The sequence below is a fragment of the Tamandua tetradactyla genome, chromosome 6, assembly GCF_023851605.1.
Source record: "Tamandua tetradactyla isolate mTamTet1 chromosome 6, mTamTet1.pri, whole genome shotgun sequence".
In the NCBI taxonomy this organism is placed as follows: Eukaryota; Metazoa; Chordata; class Mammalia; order Pilosa; family Myrmecophagidae; genus Tamandua; species Tamandua tetradactyla.
In genome coordinates this window covers 128400709-128422524 of record NC_135332.1, presented here as the reverse complement: position 1 = coordinate 128422524, position 21816 = coordinate 128400709, and the positions used below count along the sequence as shown (strand labels likewise).

The 21816-nt window shown below is 35.1% G+C and overlaps 1 protein-coding gene across 16 annotated transcripts in view; it reads right to left on the bottom strand.

The window, feature by feature from the left end:
* The window catches only part of RALYL (RALY RNA binding protein like), a 741752-nt gene that overhangs the window by 207305 nt on the left and 512631 nt on the right, over positions 1 to 21816 (bottom strand). The window contains exon 1 of one of the 16 annotated variants that reach the window (XM_077167111.1): positions 20017 to 20100. The exons of the other annotated variants lie outside the window; for them this stretch is intronic. The gene's annotated coding sequence lies outside the window, so the exon portion shown is untranslated. Of the gene's footprint in view, positions 1 to 20016; positions 20101 to 21816 lie in introns of those variants that run through there. 16 annotated transcript variants of the gene reach the window in all.

Sequence of the window (21816 nt, the reverse complement as noted above, 5' to 3'; positions counted from 1 at the left end):
GAGGTTCAAGATCACAATGCTGGCAAGAGGCAGAGCTGGAATTTGAAGCCATAACTTTGAATTGCAAAAGTAATGCTCAATCCACAATACCTCTGCCTCCAATATTAAACAGATAAATGTCAGACAACGAACCCAAATTCAGAAAACAGTGGAGAATAGAGAATGTAGCTGAGGATTCACTTCAGTTTGAATTTCAGGGGTTACTGTTATTTATTTTGCAAAATGTACCTGCTTTAAAGTGTGAGACAATTGGAGAATAAATGTGATTTATGGTACTTCAAAGTAGACTACATTATGCTATCCATCCATCCTAGACCTCCAGATAAAAAATTCGAGAGAGGCATATACATGGATTCTGAAGATATTTATGCACTGGCAGAATCGAAGCCTACATAATGCACAAAGCCTGTTGAAATTATATATTGATATTAATCTAAAGTCCAGTATGGACTTGCAGGATTTCTTCAGGGAAAATAGTTGAGTGGATTAGAACAGATCCAAGAGACTTCCTAGATTAAAATTAGATCAAAGTAAGTAAGAAAGAAAGTGAACGGCATAAATAAATGAATAAATAATATTCTTGAAATATTGGGCTAGACATTATGATAGTTTGTTCTTGATACAAAAATATATTACTTAAAACAGACAACAACCAGTACAAGATTTGTGATTCTTTATGGACTTTGTTAAAAACATCAGTTAAATATCAGCTTCCATTTATGAATCACATTCAACATAGTTTTTTGTTTGCTTCTGATGACAATAGCAAAATTTGCACCTCAAAATTCCTAAGCATTTCCAATATAAAATATGCATAAAATATCTTAAGTGTTCATTAATAGAATTCATTTTCCCCTGCCTACAAAAGTAGGATACACACAGCAGTCTTATCCTCCTAATTCCTTTCCTGTTCATATTTAGTTATAATTATCACATTGATGAGCTACTTCAGCCTGCTGAGTTGAATAGAATGAATTTTCAGGTATAATTTAGCATTACACAGCCCAAGGGCATTTCAGAAATCCATCTCCAATCCTCATTTTCGGTGTATTTGTATCTGCTAAAGGGCTCAGAACCACCTGGATATTCTTTGACCTCACATATGTGTTTCAAAGGCAACTATTTGAATAAACTCTGAATTTGCCATTACTAGCACAGCAGTATGTGAACAGTAAATATGTAAATGAAATTCATGATTCTTTTGCCATTAGAAAACCATCTTTAGATGTTTACTGAAATGGCCTTAGATACAGAAAAAGGAACTACGGGGGAAAAAAGAGTCTCAAATTTTATTTTCAAAATCGTCTCCTTTAATTTGGGGAACATTAAATCTCATGCTATCTTTAAATTACACCTTGGAAAGCTTTAGAAAGCCCACCTGATGTGTGCAGTAAATACTTTAATGAGTCATTTGAGGGTTCACAAAATATGAACACATGCAGGACATGTGAAAAGGTTATTATTCTATTTTAAAATTCTTTGGTTCTCAAATTCTAAAACCACTTAAAGAAATGATTGTCAGGAAACAAGATAACAGAGAAAGGAACCAGGATTTCAGCTTGTAACCTGATCTTGATTCAATGAGGAAAATATTCATATTTTACTGTTGCAATTTTCTTGGGTAGATGATGGCATGTGTTTCTGGTAGCATAAATACCTATATTTCCACTTGGGTCAGGTTAACCTGATTCTTTATTATAATATTTAGAATGCCATTTATGATCCCTCATGGAAATTGAATTACTTTAACTTCTCAATTTATTCATTTCTTCAATACCTGTACATTGTGTACTTTAATTATGCGATTTAGATGATCTACTGGTGAGCAAAAACAGACACGTTTGTTACACCAACATAGCTTGCATTTTAGTGGGGAATACCTACTTTAATTGAGTGATTCCATGAATGAATACATTCTATAAGTTCAAAAATAGGTGCTCTGAAAGTAGATTTGTGGCTTTGTGACAGTGTATAAAAATTCTTCTCTGAATCTGAGTGGATGAGTGCTGTGAAGAGATAGAGCAGCAGGTAACCATGATTAAGTCTGAGGGAGAGAATTACTGAGATTGGTGGAAAGCAAAGATTGTGTGATCTCTGGAATATGTTGATGTATGAACCAGGACAGTGGTACATACCTGGTATTCCAATAAACAATGTTGATAGAAGTTTCTCTTACATTAAGTTTATTATCACGTTATAAACACAGTCCAAACAATGGTTTATTACTCAAATTAAGACAATAATAATTAGTATAATGCTAGACCACATCATACCATTCATCAAATATTTATTAGACATATAAATATGTCTAATAAGTACCCGTTACAAGCTAGAAGGGGATAGATAAATATAAAATAGCCAACGGTCTATATTGAAATCATATTTATTGATAAATAGGTGAATCCTGGAGGTTTCTAAAATGAATGTTTTCATAAAAATAACAGCTAGATTATCTGTCCATACATTGTGCAAAAGGACTTATTATAAAAATTCAGAAATAGGTAGCACAGTACTACCTAGTTGTAGCACAATGATGTTAGTACACTGAATGAAGCTGAATGTGAGAAGGATAGAGGGAGGAGGGCTGGGGGCACATATGAAACCAGAAAGAAAAATAGATGATAACGACTGAGCTGGTATAATCTAGGAATGCCTGGAGTGTACAATGATAGTGACTAAATGTACAAATTAAAAAATGTTTTTGCATGAGGAAGTACAAAGAATGTCAATATAGCAGGGTGTTGAAAATAGATGGTCATTCATATTTTACAACTTGAACTTCTGTGTGAGACTAAAGCAAAAAATGTTTATTTGGTACAAAATTTATATTTTTGACTAGTGCATTCCTAATACAACTTATATGGACAGGTTAATTGAAATACCATGAGTACATGGAACCTTGAATAGGGCATGAGATTTTGTAAGTTTGTCCAATGTGATGCCCCGATAAATCCCAGAGTGATTTGAACAGTGAATAAAGAAGTATTTGCAAAGTCCCCTTGGGGGAATGGCTGGAAAGGGGGAAAAAATTCAACTTCCCCATTTGGAGAATTCCTGATATTCTCACAAGCAGTGGGGACAACCAAATCAATAGGCTGAGCCCTCAATCTTGGGGGTTATTCATATGAAATTTATCCCCACAAAGGATAGGTTAAGCCTATTTAGGATTAGGCCTAGGAATCACCTCCAGAGAACCTCTTTTGTTGCTCAGATGTGGCCTCTCTCTCTCTCAGCCAACATGGCAAGCAAACTCACTGCCCTCCCCCTCTCTATGTGGGAAATGACTTCCAGGGGTGTAAACCTCCCTGGCAACATGGGACAGAAATCCTAGAGTGAGCTGGGACTCAGCATCAAGGGGTTGAGAAAATCTCCTTGACCGAAAGGGGGAAGAGAGAAATGAGACAAAATAAAGTGTCGGTGGCTGCGAGATTTCAAACAGAGTCGAGAGGTTATCCTGGAGGTTATTCTTATGCATTATATAGATATCCCATTTTTAGTTTAAGGTGTATTAAAGAGGCTAGAGGGAAGTGCCTGAAACCGTAGAACTGTGTTCCAGTAGCCATGTTTCTTGAAGATGATTGTTTAATGATATGGCTTTCGCAAAGTGACTGTGTGATTGTGAAAACCTTGTGTCTGATGCTCCTTTTATCTATGCTGTGAACAGATGAATAAAACATATGGATTAAAAATAAATAAATAATACAGGGAACAAATGTTAAAATAAATTGAGTAGATTGAAATAATAGTGATCAATGAAAGAGAGTGGTAAGGGGTATAGAAAAAAAATAGGGGGAACAAAGGTTAAATTATATTGGGTAGATGGACATATTAGTGGTCAATGATGGGGGGGTAAGGGGAGTGGCATGTGTGAGTTTTTTCTTTTTATTTCTTTTTCTGGAGTAATGCAAATGTTCTAAGAAATGATCATGGTGATGAATACACAACTATGTGATGATACTGTGAGTCATTGATTATATACCAAGAATGGAATGTTCATATGTTAAGAATGTTCATGTTTGTATGTTGTTATGTTTTGTTGATAAAAATGTTAATTAATTAATTAATGAGTGTTGTATTTTTCTTACTGGAGCAATGATAATGTTCTGAAATTGACGGTGTTGATGAATGCACAACTCTATAATTATACCGAGAGCCAACAGTTGTATATTCGATGGATTATATTGTGTGCGAATAAAATTGCATTAAAAATTATCTGATCATATCAAAAAGAATAAATGTACACAGGATTCTGATATTCTAAGTAATGCTTTTAATTTTGTAAAGGGGGCAGCAAGCGGTGATGGATGGCGCTGTATTGGGCAAATAAATATCAAACAAGAGCTAATTCTCAGCAAATCATTGGACAAAATATTTGAGGAAACAGAATAAATTATTTCTGTCCTAGAAGTTGTTACAGAAGTTAAGCCAAGATGTATATATGTGAGTTGGTGCACATTAAAAAGTGGGTTAGTGAGAGCTGCCCCAAAACATTGAAATTATTGAAAAAATATATTGCTGAAAAACATGTGCAAAGTTGCTAAACATTACTGAGAGTGTTTAACAAATATGACTTCAGAAAATGGGAACACAAAAACTTGTATAATAAGAGCACCAAATCAAGGCATTTCTTGTCAATCCTCATTCTACTTGATATCAATCAACATTTGACTATGTTAGTTATTATCTCTTTCTCAAAAACTCATCCTCTGGCTTCTACCCTATGGTTATTTCTCAGTTTATTACCAGTATCAATTCCCTCTTTAGAAGTTCAATATCTGTGCATCTAGGTGACACACCAGATTCAACTCTATAATTGTCACAAGTCTGATGATTTAAGAGCTCGCATTCTGGAGCCAGGCAATCTCAATTTATTTGAATCCCAGTTCTGACATTTACCAGCCATTTGATCTTGGGCAAGTTGTTTCATATCTCTATACCACAATTTTCTTATCTGTAAAATGGGAGAATAATAGTGCCTTCTTTACAGGACTAAAAACTAAATGAGTTAATATATGAAAGTACTTAAAACAGACTAGCATATGTTTTTAGCTATTATTGCTAGACACACCCAAGTAGATGTTAACAAGGCACATCAAGTCTAGTACGTTCCCCAAATTTGCTTCACTTTGAGTGTTTCTGATAAGATTAGAATACTCTATAAAACTGCAATCTACTGCACCTATGTCATTTACCACTGATACCCTCGGCAGCCAGCATAGTGTTCAAGGTATATTAGATAATCCACATACACTTAAGGAATGAATGAGTGTATTGCTTTCCCACTGCTACCGTAACAGACCATCACAGTTTAGTGGCTTAAAACAACTCAAATTTATTCTCATAATTCTGAAGGTCAGAAGCTTAGAATCAAGATGTTGGCTGGGCTGTCTTCTTTCTGGAGGCTTCAGGGGAGAATGCATTTCTCAGCCTCTTCTGGCTTTTAGAGGCTGCCTACCTTCCTTGGTTCATGCCCCTTTATTCATGTTTAAAGCACATCATTTCAACCTCTGGTTCCATTGTTATGTCCCTTTTTTTCCCTCACTTTGACCTTCCTGCCCACTGTTTAGAGAACCAATTGGGCCTATCTGGATAATATGCGATAATCTCCACACCAAATTGCTACCAGAATATTCTTTCTAACTGCCCCCCACCCCCGCCTCAGGTTTTGGAATGTTTTTTATTTAAGCGGCTCTCAGTTGACATCTAAAAACCTTAGAATGATATTATGATCTCCTGCAATCTGGCCTCAACTTTTCTTACATGGGCTTAGTTTTCCCATCCCACATGATATGGCCAAGGCACACAGGTCTAGGTGTTCCCTAAACATAACTATTTATTAGGATTATTTGTTCATGATATTTATCTTTTCTATCTTATAAAACGCCAATAAAATATCTGTATTGAACTTCCCCTATGGAAAATGAGATTAATTTCCCCTTCTTCTATATCTGCATAATTTATTTATAATATTAATCATAATCTAATATAATAATTTAGTTTAGGGTTTGTGCTATTATTAAATGTAAATGTTTGTGTCTGTCTCTCACACAAGATTATAGGTTTTATGAGGACAGAATAACTTGATTGATAGCTTTATATCTCCCATAAAAACCAACATATTTTGCAATTAGTAGATACATAATAAAAATATTACATGAATTGTGAATTAGTGAATTAAGAAATAATCCATTGGGAGACCTGCATATGCAAAGTTGCTTAAGTGTAATTATATGATAAAAATAATGTTAACTGTGACTTAACATCATGAGAGGACTCAGTATACAGCCAGTGACTTCTTTTTTGATTCTAAACTTCTCTGACTGAAGAATCTGTTGTTATAGCCAATACTTCATGCTTTAAATAGATTTTGCGTGCATGTGTATATATTTGCATGTGTATTAAATGCTTTCTATTTCTCTTCTACTCTTTTATGGAAGTAAATCAACCCTTGACACAATATAAACAAGATATAAGGTTCTTTCATCATTTTATCCACCAAAACAAGGCAAATACAATGTCCCGGAATCATGAGAAAATGAGGGAAGGTAAATCACAACTGCAGAGACTCACTATCAGTGCAATGACACTAGATGGGTGGCTTGCGCGTGCACACCCTGATATTTATAGTTATGTGGAAGATGCTACTCATTTAATAAAGAGAAAGCTTATTCGCTGATCACTTTGCAGGAGTAGTAATGGAATTGTACTGATCGAAATTTATTTTCATGTAATTGATCGTATGATAAGAGATTACAGGGTCAGGATTAAGCTAAATACAGAACAGGATACATTTATTTGTCCATTTAGTTCAGACACTTGATCTTTGTACAAAATAATGATCGTGTTCAATTGTTATCAATTTGGAATCAGTTGTAGAGAAAAGACTCACCTCTAGGTACTTTATAAGGAAAGGAATTTACTATGAGACAACAAATACCCTACAGGATCACTGGGAGGAATGAAGAAACAGACTTAAATTGAATTTTCATCAATGGCTCTCAAAGCTATACTGCAAAACTGAGCAACCAAGTGAGCTGATGCCATTTCCATGCTCAGGAAGCCACTTGCTAAGAGGAAAGTAGACTCAATAGCTGCCTATTTTAGAGTCACCTTACTACTGCCACTGCTGGAGCCAACAAACGCAAGGATTAGGAAACCAGAGCTATTACCGCTGGCTCCTGAGCCACACTGTTACAATCTACTTCAGCAGAATAGATGCTTCATGCCCTGCGTTTTTAGCTTTCTGCTTTGTGCAGCAGAGAAAGGCATCATAGAGAGAAACAGAGATGTATGCCATTCTATTATAATGTATGGGATATAAGAAATGCCATAATAAATTAATTTGACATTTTATTTTGCCTCAAATAGCGTAAACCAGAGAAAAATATGTACGTTCTCTGCATAACAGTGATAATCTTTAAAAAACAACAATCAAATCATGTTTCCTTGTGTTTTAAAATATCTAATGGCTTCCATTAAATCAAATCCATGAGAACAATACCAATGAATTGCATAAGATAATGGCAAAAGGTATAAGTCAGCGACTCTGCTTCTAAAAATCTTAAAACTTCATAGCTGGGAAGACACTGACTGAAACCATGACTCCTAAAATTCAGAGGAATAGTTTTGTAGGTGGTACTTTTAAGAGTAAAATTTGTATTAAAATATAATATAATATTCAGAGACGTGTACACATGTTAAATATGGAGCTAAAGACATTTTATAATGTGAAGATACCGTTTAATTAATATCCAGGTCAAGAAATAGCTCCCTCCTCTTGTCCCTTCCCAGTCACTTCTCCCCAAAGTTAACCACATTCCTGACAGATAACACCATAAATTAGTTGTGTCTGCTTTATGTAAATGGGTATTATCATATCAAAGCTTGTATTTGGCTTCTTATGCTCAAAATTATGTTTCTGATATTCAAATTTGGTCAGTGTCATAATAATCAGTTCATTTTCATCGCTCTCTCTCTCTCTTGTTTTTTTTTGCATGGGCAGGCACTGGGAACACTATATATTTTTGTATTGCATTAATACACTGCAATTTATTTACCTGTTCTACGTGGATGTTCTTTGGGGAGGTTTTTAATTTGGGACTATCACAAATAACACTAAATGAACATACTTGTATTAATCTTTTGGTGAACATATGTATACATTTTGGGGGGACATGCATTTACATCTAGGAATAGAAATACTCATGTTTAAGATATTGTATGATTAGCATTAACAGGTACTGCCAAGACCTTGTCTTAATTATTGTACTTTCATAAAGTTTTCCAAAGTGTTTATACCAGCCATACATGAGGGTTCTATCTGTTCCACATCCTGTGGTTTTTGTTTTTTTGCTATTTGTGTATATTCTTTTCTAAAGTGCTATTTGAAGTCCCTTCCCCCCTGATTTTCTGGTATTTTTTAAATTGATTTGTAGGAAATCTTAACATATTCTGGATAAGATTCCTTTGTCAGATATATGTATTGAAAACATCTTCTACTGTTTGGCTTGCTTTTCACTCTCTTAATGGTATATTTGATTAACATAAATTCTTATTTTAATATTGTTCAATTTTTCTCATTTTTTCTCTTGCAGTTATTATTTTCTATGCTATCTTTAAGAAGGTTTTGTCCTCACCAACGTAAGGAAAATATGTTTTTGTGATTTCTTCTAGAAGCTTTATTATTTTGACATGCTGATTTTGAATGTAATTGGAATTTACTATTTTTTTTCATGATGTGAGACAGGTGGTCAAGATTAATGCTTTCCATATGGTGTGCCAGTTTGAATCTGTGGTGGATGCCAGAAAAGCCATGTACTTTAATCCTCATCGATATTGCTGGGTGGGAGCATTTTAATTGTTCCCATGGAGATGTGACCCACCCAATTGTGGGTGGAAACTTTTGATTAGATGGTTTCCATGGAGGTGTGTCTCCACCCATAAAAGGTAGAGTTGTTTACTAGAATTCTTTAAAAGAGGAAACATTTTGGAGAGAGTCCCTTTTGTAGAGCCACAAGAAAGCCAGAAGATACCGCCACGTTCGTCACGTGCCCTTCCAGCTGAGAGAAAAATGGTGAATGTCATTAGCCTTCTTGAACCAAGGTATCTTTCCCTGGATGCCTTAAATTGGACGTTTCTATAGACTTGTTTTAATTGGGACTTTTTTTGGCCTTAGAACTGTAAACTAGCAACTTATTAAATACCCCTTTTTAAAAGCCATTCTGTTTCTGATATATTGCATTCCAGCAGTTAGCAAACTAGAACACATGGGAATCCAATTAATCTCATACCCTTTTATTTTTTTTTGACATGGGCAGGCACCGAGAATTGAACCTGGGTCTCTGGCTTGGCAGGTGAGAACTCTGCCACTCTGCCACAATTGCCCGCCCAATCCCATTTCATCTTAAATAATCCTTTCCTACTCTGCAGTGCCACCATTGTCACGAATCACTGAAATATATATATATTCCATTAATATATTATGTACCTTTAGGCTATTGGCTTATCATTGTACCATTATCACATTGCCTTAATTACTGTAGCTTTATAACATCTCAAAAACCAGTAGAGTAAATCTCCTTACTTTCGTATTTCTTCAAGATTGTTTTAATATTCTTGGTCTTATATGTCCATATATACTATAGAATCAGGGTATCCAGTTTCATTTAAAAACACTACAAGGAATTTTTTATTAGGATTGCATTGAAAACTATAGATCAGTTTGGGGAAAATGATATTTTAATATTGAGTCTTCGAATCCATGAATAGATTTGTAGGTTTCAGTGTAGCAGTATTCCACACTATCAGTTAGATTTACTTTGAATTATTGAAATTGGTAAACACTATTGTAAATAGTACTCCTTTAAGTTTTCATTTTACATATGCTTATTCTTATTTCTGGTATATAAAAGATGATTGACTTTGTATATTTACGTTTAAGAATTGCTTAACTAATTCTAATTGATTTAAATAGTCTAGATTTTTTTTTCAATAAGCCATCCACATAAGTTATTTCAGGAAATGCACTAGTCAAAATATAAATTTTGCACCAAATAAACATTTTTTGCTTTAGTCTCACACGTGAGTTAAAGTTTTAAAATATTAATTACCATCTATTTTCAACACCCTGCAGTATTGATATTCCTTTGTTCTTCCTCATGCAAAACATTTTTAAATTTGAACATTTAGTCACAATCATTATACACTCTAGGCCTTCCTAGATTACACCATCTCAATCTTTATAGTATATTTTTCCTTCTGACTTCATTTGTGCCCCCAGGCCTCCTCCCTCTATCATTCTCACATTCAGCTTCATTCAGTGTTCTAACATTATTGTATTACACTTAGGTAGTATCGTGCTATCCATTTCTGAATTTTTACAATCAGTCCTGTTGCACAATCTGTATCCCTTCTGTTCCAATTACCCAATACCTACCCTATTTCTATCTCCTAATGACATCTGTTCTTAACTGAAATTCTCCAAATTCATTCATTAATGTTAGTTCATATCAGTGAGACCATACAGTATTTGTCCTTTTTTTTCTGGCTAATCTCACTCAGCATAATGTCCTTAAGGTCCATCCATGCTGTTACATACTTCCTAACTTTATTCAGTCTTACAGCTGCATAATATTCCATCGTATGTACATACCATAGCTTGTTTGGCTACTTGTCTGTTGATGGGCATTTGGGCTGTTTCCATCTCTTGGAAATTGTAAATAATGTTGCTATAAACATTGGTGTGCAAATGTCCATTTGTGTCCCTGCCCTCATGTCCTCTGAGTAGATACCTAGCAATGGTATTGCCAGGTCATATGGCAGTTCTATACTTAGCTTCCTGAGGAACCACCAGACTGCCTTCCACAGTGGTTAAACCATTTTACATTCTCACCAACAGTGGATAAGTGTGCCTCTTTCTCCACATCCTCTCCAGCACTTGTCATTTTCTGTTTTATTGATAATGGCCATTCTGGTGGGTATGAGATGATATCTGTGAGATTGCTTTATATTTTCTATATATTGAATCAAGTTATCTGCTGACAAGGATAGTTATGATAGTTATGACTTTCAACATAACAATGAGTATAAGCAGCGAGCATAGACATCTCCTACTCATTCTGGATTTCATGAGGAGAAGTTTCAATAACTTACCACTAAGTATGATTTTAGTCTTGTGTGTGTAATTTTATTTTCAAAAAAACTACATTAAACATATTCCCTTATCTTCCAGTTTGCTAAAAGTTTTTACCATGATAGAGTATTGAATTTGGTCAAATCCCTCTTCTGCATGTATTAATGAATATGTTTTTTTTTTTCATTTATTGAGTTAATATAAAATATATGAGTTGACTTTGGAGTGCTAAACCAGACTTCCATTTATAAAATAAACTCAATGTGATTATGATGAGTATCCTTTTTATGGATTACTGGATTTGCTTTGCTAATATTTTGCTCTTGTTTAGATTTTTGTGTCTATGTTCCTGAGAAAGCTTTGACTATATTTTCCTGCTCTGGTTATTTCAGTATCACTTCTTTAGCATGTGCTTTTATTCCATGTAGAACGTCCCATTCCTGTCTTATCTGACTTTCTCCAGAGCTGCTCCACTCTATGGTTTTCACAGCAGCCCTAGCATACGTCTGAAATAGGTATAACCATTTTTTCACTAGATTGTGAGAAGAGGAAGAATGCCCAGTATTTGTAGAATAAGAGGCTCTCAATTAATCTTTCTGAAATTAAGGGGAATTGTGTTGGATTCTTCAGGTATATAATCAGATAATGAAATGTAAGTCTTACTCTTCATTTCTAAATAGTTTTGTATACTTTGTCAATTTTACTCTCATTTCAACAACTTGATGAAAATCAACAATTTTAAAATGCACAGTGCAATTTTCCTATAGCAAAGAGATTTAGAAAGTCTAAAACATAATCTATGTTTTCAGTTTGCCAAAAGTGACTAGGATGTTAGATCTTAGGAGAGATGTGCTGAGAAAAATAAACCTCTTTGTAATCTAGAATGCCATACTTTATATAAGACAGAAACCACAATACCTTTGACTTTCTTTCCATAGTAGTTCATCACAAACCCATTTATCATTTTTAGATCCCTTATAAAGTCATCCTGAAAATAACACAAAATGTTTTTACTCTAATAAAACTGAAGAAAGCAATTTTCACTTTTAGGTTTAATAAATACCAGTCATGTGGAAATTCTTCAAACAGTGCTTTGACTTACCTGTATATGCTATAACTGCAAAATGCTTACAGATGCTAGATTTCTTTTCCTTTTAACCTCAAAAAATAAATTTTACAAGGATAAGGATTTTAGCAATCATATCATCCTAAAGCAGTTGTGTCACTTTTCCTTTGTAGAGTCACACCTCTATAACTTTTCTTAACTGATAAATGGATAATTTATGTAGTCTATAAAAATAAAAACTGCAGATGCCATCTAAAGACTGGGTCCCTATAATCCAGTACTTTAGACTTTCCCATCCACTTTCTCCTCTTCATTTTCCTGGATTTGTTTTAATTATTTAATATTTGACTATAGAACTTAAAGACTAGCTCCATCTTCTGTGTGAGTTGTATATAAGAAATGTAGAAAATTTCTTTAAATTGTTTTTTATGTTAGGAAATTATATTTTACTTTATTTGCATCTCATTATTAGGTATCTTGTCCTTTTTATACCTTGTTACTTTGTCACCTAACAGTCTGAGATAACAGGATCCAAGGTCTCTTACAAATAAAAAATTATTCATGATGAACATTACATGCTATTTAAAATGGAAGGCAAATTCTAACCATAATGGCTTTATATTACAAGATTATGTTGTTAAATAAAAAGAAAAGACAACAACAACTGGAGGAATAGGGAAGTAGCTAAGATAATCAATGGCAAATTAGGAGGGTGGGGATGGTCAATAAATGAAATGTGTTAATTTAGCCATTTTGATCCCTTTTATTAATTCCAACAAAGAGTTGCAGAATTAATTATGAATTAATCTTTCTCACATTGTTTGTATCTGTAAAGTACCAAAAAATGAATGAGCTTAAAGACAGGAGGCAGAATAGGAAAGAAAAATAAGAATTAAATGACCTGTATAACAGTTCTTGGATAAGAGTTAATGAAACGAATGTCCTGAAATTGCAGTTGGAAATTAGTTTCAAAATTAACAACTATCTAGTAAATTACTACAGAATGTTTTTTAGAAAATAGGAGAAGTGCTTAGAACACTTCTGTAGTTCATAGCACCTTGAAGGAGACATTGTACACAGGTAGCTTGAATAGGCTCAATGATTTTGCTGACTGTGCAACAAAATTTTTCATTATTGCAATGCTAATATCTCAAATGACAGCTCCATTGAATATAGATTTTTACCAACAGAAGCAGTGAGTTACTTAAAAACTTAGATTGCATTGGACTCAAAGGATCAGACTTTAAAATAAATTTGAGCATCCATGTGGAAAAATAAGGCCCCTGTCTATCAGAAGATCAATTATTAATTAAAGAAAATAATATTGTTTTTCACTCAAGTATTTTTTTCCTAATCAGTGTGTGTCTGTATTCTTCAGGACAATAGGCTGTGCAAAATAAGCCAGAAACAAAAGAACAAACAAGAGAACAAAAATGGCCCCTCTCAGAAAATACTTATAAAAAATGGGAGCCTAGATTGTGGGCTCTTATAGAAGCCACATTTGGTCTGAGGTTGTGAATGTACTTGTGGATTCTGAGACACTGAGCTATATGTGTATTAGCTGGTATTTTCCTGCAACTTTGAGTAGCTCTTTGATATCTGGGTATCCAGAAATGGAGTGCTGCAGACCTGAAAGTTAGCACAGCTATATATATAATAACAAAGTAACCATAAAAGAGATCAGGCCTCAATTAGAGTTTAAAACAAAGCTAATCTGGCTGGGTCTAAGCTAAGTGAGAATGCAGGGTAAAAGATGATACTGTTGTACTCTAGTTCTTCAGCTACTGTATGAAATCAAAGGCAGAAGAGTTTATTATGTCTAGAACCTAAATTTTCTTTAACACATAATTTAAATCAGCCTCTCTGGATAACTCATTTAAACAACCAAAACTCCTGAAGTCCAGAATGGGAAGGAGGCCTTGTAATTCTCTATAGCTTAATATAATACCAGGATACATCTCAGATTATGGTGGGCTGATAATTAAAAAGTATTGGTAGAGCCCCTTGAGGATCTGAAGGGGAAAAAATATATCTATGTATCTATATCTATATCTATATCTATATCTATATCTATCTATCTATCTATCTATCTATCTATCTATCTATCTATCTATCTATCTATCTATCTATCTATCTATCTAACTATAAACTCCCCCATCTGGAAACTCAGGTACCCTCTCAGTCACTGGGAGCTCCCAAGAAAATAGGACAAGCTGTGGATTTTGAAGCTTGCTCTTATGAAACTTATTTCTGTACAGGAGAAGATAAGACTATGTATGCATAATGAGGCCTAAGAATTGCTTCCAGGAAGCTTCTTTTTCTCAGATGTGGTGTCTCTTTCTCTAAGCCCAATTCTGCAAGGAAAATTGTTACCTTCCCCCTCTACATGATAAAGGCCATTCAGAGGTGAAAATCTTCCTGGCAACGTGGGGCATGACTCCCTGGGATGAGTCTGGCCCTTGAGACTGACAGTGCCTTCCTGACCAACAGGGGGAAAAGAAGTGAAATAAAAGTAAGGCATCAGTGCTTAAGAGAGATCAGATGGAGTCAAGAGGCTATTCTGGAGGCTGCTTTTATGCAAGCTTCAGTTAGATAGTACCAATTGTTATGTTTTGCTAAGCCCCAATCAATATCACTCCTCCTGTCTCTTAAGAACACCTCGGGCTGAAACTGAAACTCTGTAAAGGTTTCTTCCCTTCCTGAACCATATAATTGCTACAGGGTTCCTAGGTCAGATAATCCTGAAACTCAGAGGGATCAGCCTCTCCAGAATTATCAGTTAATTGCATCCCTCTGTCCTTTAGTGTCAACATGAAAAAGTCAGAACGGACATTGCCCAAACACCCCTGTAGAATGGGAGAAGAATTAAAGGAGACGGAGGAGGTTTAACAGAGAAGATGGGATTTAGCAAACGAGTATGGCTGCTGAATCACTTTATTAATAGTCCTTTTAGCTTCCAGTGTTTTGGAGTAGCTAGAAGGAAAAATCTGAGATGATAGAATGTTAGCCTATGATAAACTCTGGGATCTGTTCTGTAATTACTTGTTGAAGTGTGCTTTGAAAAATTATTGCTTTTTTTTTCCTCTGCTTTGTATATATGTTATATCATATAATAAAAAGAAACATTTAAAAAATGACAACAGCACTGCTTTAAGTCAGACATAATCCCTAGCCACTGACATAAACCAATTTCTTGACTACATATTGGTATTAGGTATTTGGCAATGTCACTCTCCAAATACTGAAAAATAATGAATCCTCAGTTCCTTATTTACTATAAAAATAATGCTTTCCTAATGTTGACATTTTAAAAAATTCACTCTAGCATCCTTCAATTTCTATATTTATTTCCATTGCTATATCAAATATCTAGAATATTTATCTTTTAAATAATGTACATTCAAGTTTTTTGAGCCCTGAAACAAAATGATGCTAATAGTTTTTGACTCCACTGTTATTTAGAGTGGGAGGGGACCTTGAGGTTACCTAGTTTGAAAGTTTGGCCTCAGAATAGCCCTCCAGCTATATGCCAGGAAATGGTCAGTAGAAATAATAGTGGTCAAAGCCACTTATTAGCATCTACAATATGCTAGATCCTATACAGAGTATGTAACAGAAACTGCATCTTCCCTCAAAGCACTTACACCATATTTAAAGCTATTTCTGAAGTAAGTAAAACATTCTATGAATTTGCTGGAACTGCAGGCGAGGGGGAGTTGTCTGGAAAGGGACCCACAAAAGGCCTAGTAGAAGTCTCACAGGTTTATCTAAGAGATTGGACTTGCCTGGACTCATAACATCTAAAACATTGTGGCTGGTGCCAGAGATGACATTTTTCCTTCCGCATTCTAAGAGGTTAATTTGCTGTAGGGCACTTCGGTGGTTGCTATTACAGAAAGTAATAAACCTCTATAAAAGCCTGTAAAAGGATAATAAAGGTAGAACGTGGCATTAAAAAGAAAAAAATATTCTGAGTATATATTCACAATACAGAAGGAGCCCTTAATTATACAGCATGAAATGAAATGAAATAGAACCAAAGACCTGAAGATATTCTTATGCATATTGCAAGCATTTAATAGGTGATTGTTAATTGATTTAATGAATCTGCATAATATAAAATCATATCTATAATTCAGATGAGAGAGAAAGCCACAGGAAGCAAGAAGCTAAAATTCAACAGAAGGAACTGGGAAGAGAATGGTAAGGCCAGAAGAGGCCAACCTGTGCATTGTCATGGGACAGAGAAGCAAAGGACAAGGACCTCTGACTAGAAACCCTTGTCTTCCATAAGAAGAGTTTTTTTTCCATAAGAAAAGTTCTTCTTGATGATGCCTTGATTTAGATTTTAGTCTCAAAGCTGTAAGCTAATAAATTCCCTTTGTTTAAGTCGACCCACTGCATGGTACTTGCTTGAGCAGCCAAGGAAGCTAAAAGAACATCTTATGTCTGGAATAGTGTTTCATATTTGTTATCTGGAAATACATTAAATTAAACCTATTGGAAGAATATGTCTTCTACTGAAATAAAAACTCTAACTAGTATTAATTTTAGCCATTAAATTTGTAGATATTTTAGGATACAGATTAAATGAAAATAGCATTATCACTGTATTAGAATTCATAAAGAAACCATTTTTTTGTCATTCTAAATATGTGAATGAGTCCTTATTTTTTGACTTGAAAAAATTATAGGTAATATTTAACATGAAGGCAAGGCTAATTCAATTGCTAGGAATGAAAGCATTTGAAAAGTGTACTGCATTGCCATGCTATCTGTGGAAATACACAAAAATAAATGGAAATGTATAAAATGAAGATGATTTTAGACATAGAGGGAAGACAATCGGGAAAAATGAGAAATGAAGAATCAAGTATTGGGAAGGGGAAAAACTCAGACATTTACTATCGGGGATTGAATCATATCTTCTACAAAAGCATATTCAGGTCCTCAGCCTGGGTCTGTGGGTGTAAGTCCATTTTGTAATTAGGGTGCTTGAAGATGTGATTACTTAAGGTGTGCCCAAACTGAATGAGTGTGGCCCTAAATCCAATGTGGCTGTAGTCCTTAAAAGCAAGAGAACAGAAACAGAAGCCATGGGAAGTAGTCAGAAACTGGAAGTCAATGGAACCTGAAGAGAAAAAGAAGACACTGTGATGTGCATTGCCATGTAACAGTAAAGCCAAGGAACCCTAAGAGCTGGCCAGCCAGAAGCTACTGCCCTTGGGGGGAAGCAAGCCTTCTAGCTCCGAAACCTTGAGCCAATACATTCCTGTTGTTAGGCCAACCCAATCTATGATATTTGTTTTAGCAGCAGGGAAATGAATACAGTCACTACGAGGAAAATTATTTCTCAGAAAGAAAAAACAGTGGTATAAGGATTAGTATAGGACATAGTGGAAGTTTGCTAAACATGATGTTCCATTTATACTTTGGGCCCTGAATTAGTCAGGGCATTCCAGTGAAACAGAACCAACAGGAGATTAGAGATAGAGATAGAGATATATGCAAAATATTATGAAATTTATTATAGGAATTGGCTTATGCTACCGTGGAAATTGGCAAGTTTGCATTCTGTAGGACAGGCTGCAATTTGAGAATGCTGATGAAAATTTCTGATAAATTCCCTAGGAGAAGCTGGCTGGCTGAAGTAGAGATAGAAATTCTCTTTTCTGACTGTGAAATCATCAGTTCTCCCTTGGAGACTTGAGTAGATGATATTTCTCTAATTCTGAAGACAGTCTCCCTTGTTGATTGTAAATGTAGTCAGCCACAGATGCAATCAACTGACTGTTGATTCAAATCCACAAAATACCAGTCACAACCAGGCCAGTGTTTGCTTGACCAAATGCCAAGGTGACACATGAACTTAACCATCACATAGTTACTTTGCATGTTGTCCCCTTTACCTAATGCCCTTCCCTCTTTGCCTGAACTGAGAAAGAATTCACAAAACACACCCACATATAAACTTCATCTACCAGCTACCCCAATTCAGTACATGGATTATGCACTGAAATTATCTGTGTTTGGTGCTGCAACCTTCCATCTGATTTCAGATTGTTCTCTTTCTACCATCTTACAATAACTCAAGAGCTGCATCCCTTCTGAAGTTCAATTCCAAAAGCAAAGTTCATGTGCTTTTCAAGGTAAAATGCCCTATTTACCATAGTATTTTCACATTTGCTGACAATTGTACATGCATAAACTAAGCTATGCTACCGATTTAATTAGGGTCCTGTCTTTTTCTATTTTAATGTGTCACTAATGAACGCTTTGATGGTTGTGTCCTTCACCTCAATTTTCCCATTAACATGTGTGTTTTCTTTTATTGCACCACTTTGAGTAGTATGATAATCTTTAGGAACACGTATGTTGTAGCTGAGCTGACTACTCTCATTAGTTCCTTCCTCTTCTGTGATTCAGTAGCACTTACCATATTGGTTTGTATTTATTTATATATTTACTTATTTTCTTCACTGGACCATGTGTTACTACATTTAGGGGCTATATCCTATTGGTCTTAGTATACATCCTACTTGCCTCTTTTTCTCCCAGACTTTCTCTGCTCCTAGAACTGTTTCTCTTCTGTACTGTGATACAGAATATTTGTGGATAAATGAATGAATAAAAAGGTCAAGTCTACAAAAAAATTCCAAAAATAAGTGGCAATCTTTATTACAAATGCCCATGACTAACATATGAAGACCATAAATTACTGAGTGCAACAATATAAAAAATTAAGGAACAAATGTCTGAAAATTAGTGTGCTACCAATCATAACAAAATGATATTGTTTACCCAAATCTGTGGGTGTGGAAGGAATGAAGTCTTTGGAATCATTGAGACCTTAGTTTATAATCTTATTTCCCAACTTTGTGACTTCTGGCAAGTTACTCAATTTTTCCAAACTTAATTTTATCATTTACAGAATGAAGTTAATGATACCTATGACATGCAATCATTATAAAGGGCCTCAGTGACATCTATCCAAAACTGAACTCTTCTTTGACTCTCCTTTGTTCTACTTTTCTTAACTATTTATATCACTCTTCATCAAATAATCCATATTACCATTTTAAGATAATCCTTGAATTCTCACTAATTAATGCACAACATTCTTATTAGCATTTTTCTATATGTAAAGCACTGAACAGGGCACAGAAATTCCAGACATAGTGTAGTTTGTAGCTGTTTCTACAAAACAGCATGGTCTCTGCCCTCTCAGAGATTACAATATAGTGGATGAAGGGATGCTAAAAACAGATGAATAAATACCCTATAAACAACAGTGAACAAATTATTTATAGGAAAATATAGAATTATTTGAGAGGAAAAAGGCAAGAGGAATAGCAAAAGCAACTAGATCTGGGAGCTCAGGAAAGCCATCCCAAGAAAGTAACAATGAAATTGTTTAAGAATGAAAGTTGGCCAGTGAGATGGTCCAGGAGTAGAATGGGAATTGCAAATACCCTTGGGCATGAAAGACTCAGGAACTAGAGAGGAGCTGTTGAGGGTCTTTTTAATTGTAGGGTGTTGAGGAGGTAGGTTGGATGAGGGGTTGCAGGGTAGAAAATAGGTGGGTGTTGGGTGAAGTGGCAGGAAGAAAATGAGGATGAAGGCTAGAGCAGTTGCCTTGGGGCTCATGTGTGACAATGGGTATGGAAAAAAGTGTACCGCTCCTTTTCTCCCTCAGCCTCCAGTAAGTTAGGTAAAGAAATCCTGTACCTACCCCCCTACATAGAATTGTGTTATTTACATACAAACATGCAACTAATGATTGTACAAGGGACAAAGAGAAATGTTTGCTCACCACAACCTGGCAAAAATGCTTGTGGAAGTCTTAGGTATCAACCATACCAATATCTTCACATGGAACATTCTTTAAATACCCAGGTATTCTGAAGCAAAGAACCACAAATTGGGGGACAAGAGTTTTCAAAGGGAACTGATAAGGGAATATATATACTTAGTTTAAACTTCCGCTTCTCCATAGCCTTATAATAGTCCAAATCCATTTTGATCTAGGCTGACAGCTTTTAAGCTAAATCACACCTTTCTGCACCCCCTGTGTGGACAAGGTGAAAAGAAAGCCCAGGTGCTCTGTCTTTTGGTGTCAGTGGGAATTTCAAATCAAACAAACCCTATCCATGCTCAGGGAATCTCATCACCCCCACTCCCCAATGATCATAAAACTACCAGCCAGTCTCCTTTCTCTGCTCTGTCAAGCCATACTTTGTCCAGCTTGAGAGCCTACCCTTTTTCCTCAGAAAGCTTCATTATGTGAGTAATAAGCCTTTTCATTCTCTTGAAAAGAAAAAAAAATCAATCACCAGTCCACTGATTTCACCTCATGATTACTCCTTTATTCCCCCTCAATGTCTGTTATCATATTTAGCTGAAGGTCTCATTCTCTCTCACCTTTATTACTGTAACACCTTCCTTCTCCCCATAAACCTAACTTCTCCCCAGACATGTATATAAGACATATACATAAACCATGTCTGACTTTTGAAACTTTTGATTGGCTGCTCATACCTACAAGATAAAGCTTAAATTTCTTAAATTGTCATACTAGGCCTTTCACAGCTTTAACTTTGCCTACTTTCTTGTCTTAATTCTTGACAGCCCCAACCTGCGAATGCCAAATTTCTTGTAGTTCCTCGAACATAGATACTGTTTCTTCCAATGAATTTGTTCACACAGCTTCTCCATTTGGAATAATGTCATCTCTCTCCATCTTTACCTGAAAATCTTCTAATTGTCCTTTAAGATGGAAATTAATCTTCAACTCCTCCAGGAAGTTTTGCTTCAGACTAGTCTCTACTTTAATAATTCCACTTGCATAGCTTTATCATTGCTTTGAATCTATTTTTAAACAGTCATCTCTTTTAACATCTGACTATAAGCCCCTTAAGGGCAGTAAACATCTTCATTTTCCTCATCCTTCTACGCTACCAGAAATATCATGGATTCTCAAAAAATAACAGTTGAATAACTAAACAAATAACTCTGCCCAGCAAAATGACATGACATAAGGAGCAATAAATGACAGTTTTGCTATTATCTATTTTATGCATTAGTACTAGTTTCAGCGTCAGTGTTCTACAAGGGAAATGTGAAAGAAAGAGACTTTACAAAGAATTCCATATTGAAGGAGACAATCATTTTTTTTCTTTGTCGCCTCCTTAAAAATTTTTTTATTACACACCTGCTATTGGTTGTGTTAAAAAATGGTACACTGTGCAGGGCCGAAGAGGTCCTTTCTGCAGAAGGCAATCCATGAGGTTGGCAGTTTAGCCATGGTAATCAAGAGTTGTCCATTCCCATAAAGACAGCAGTTTGTGTTTTTTTTTTTTTAAAGCAGGAGAATCCAGGCGTTCTTGGATAATTTGCAATATAATGGAATCTGAAACTTAGAACTAATGATTTTTTTCAGGTGGCTGGTAATTTGAAGAAAAAGTAATATCGCTTGACTTCATTCTGAACTACTATTTTGAAAAATCTATAGCCCCAGCAATCCAAAGAAGTTCAACCTCCAATAAATGGTGAAATCGAAAGCGGTTTTATTTCCCACTTCTGCTGAATGTGTTTATTTCTTGAAAAACGCTATCTGAAG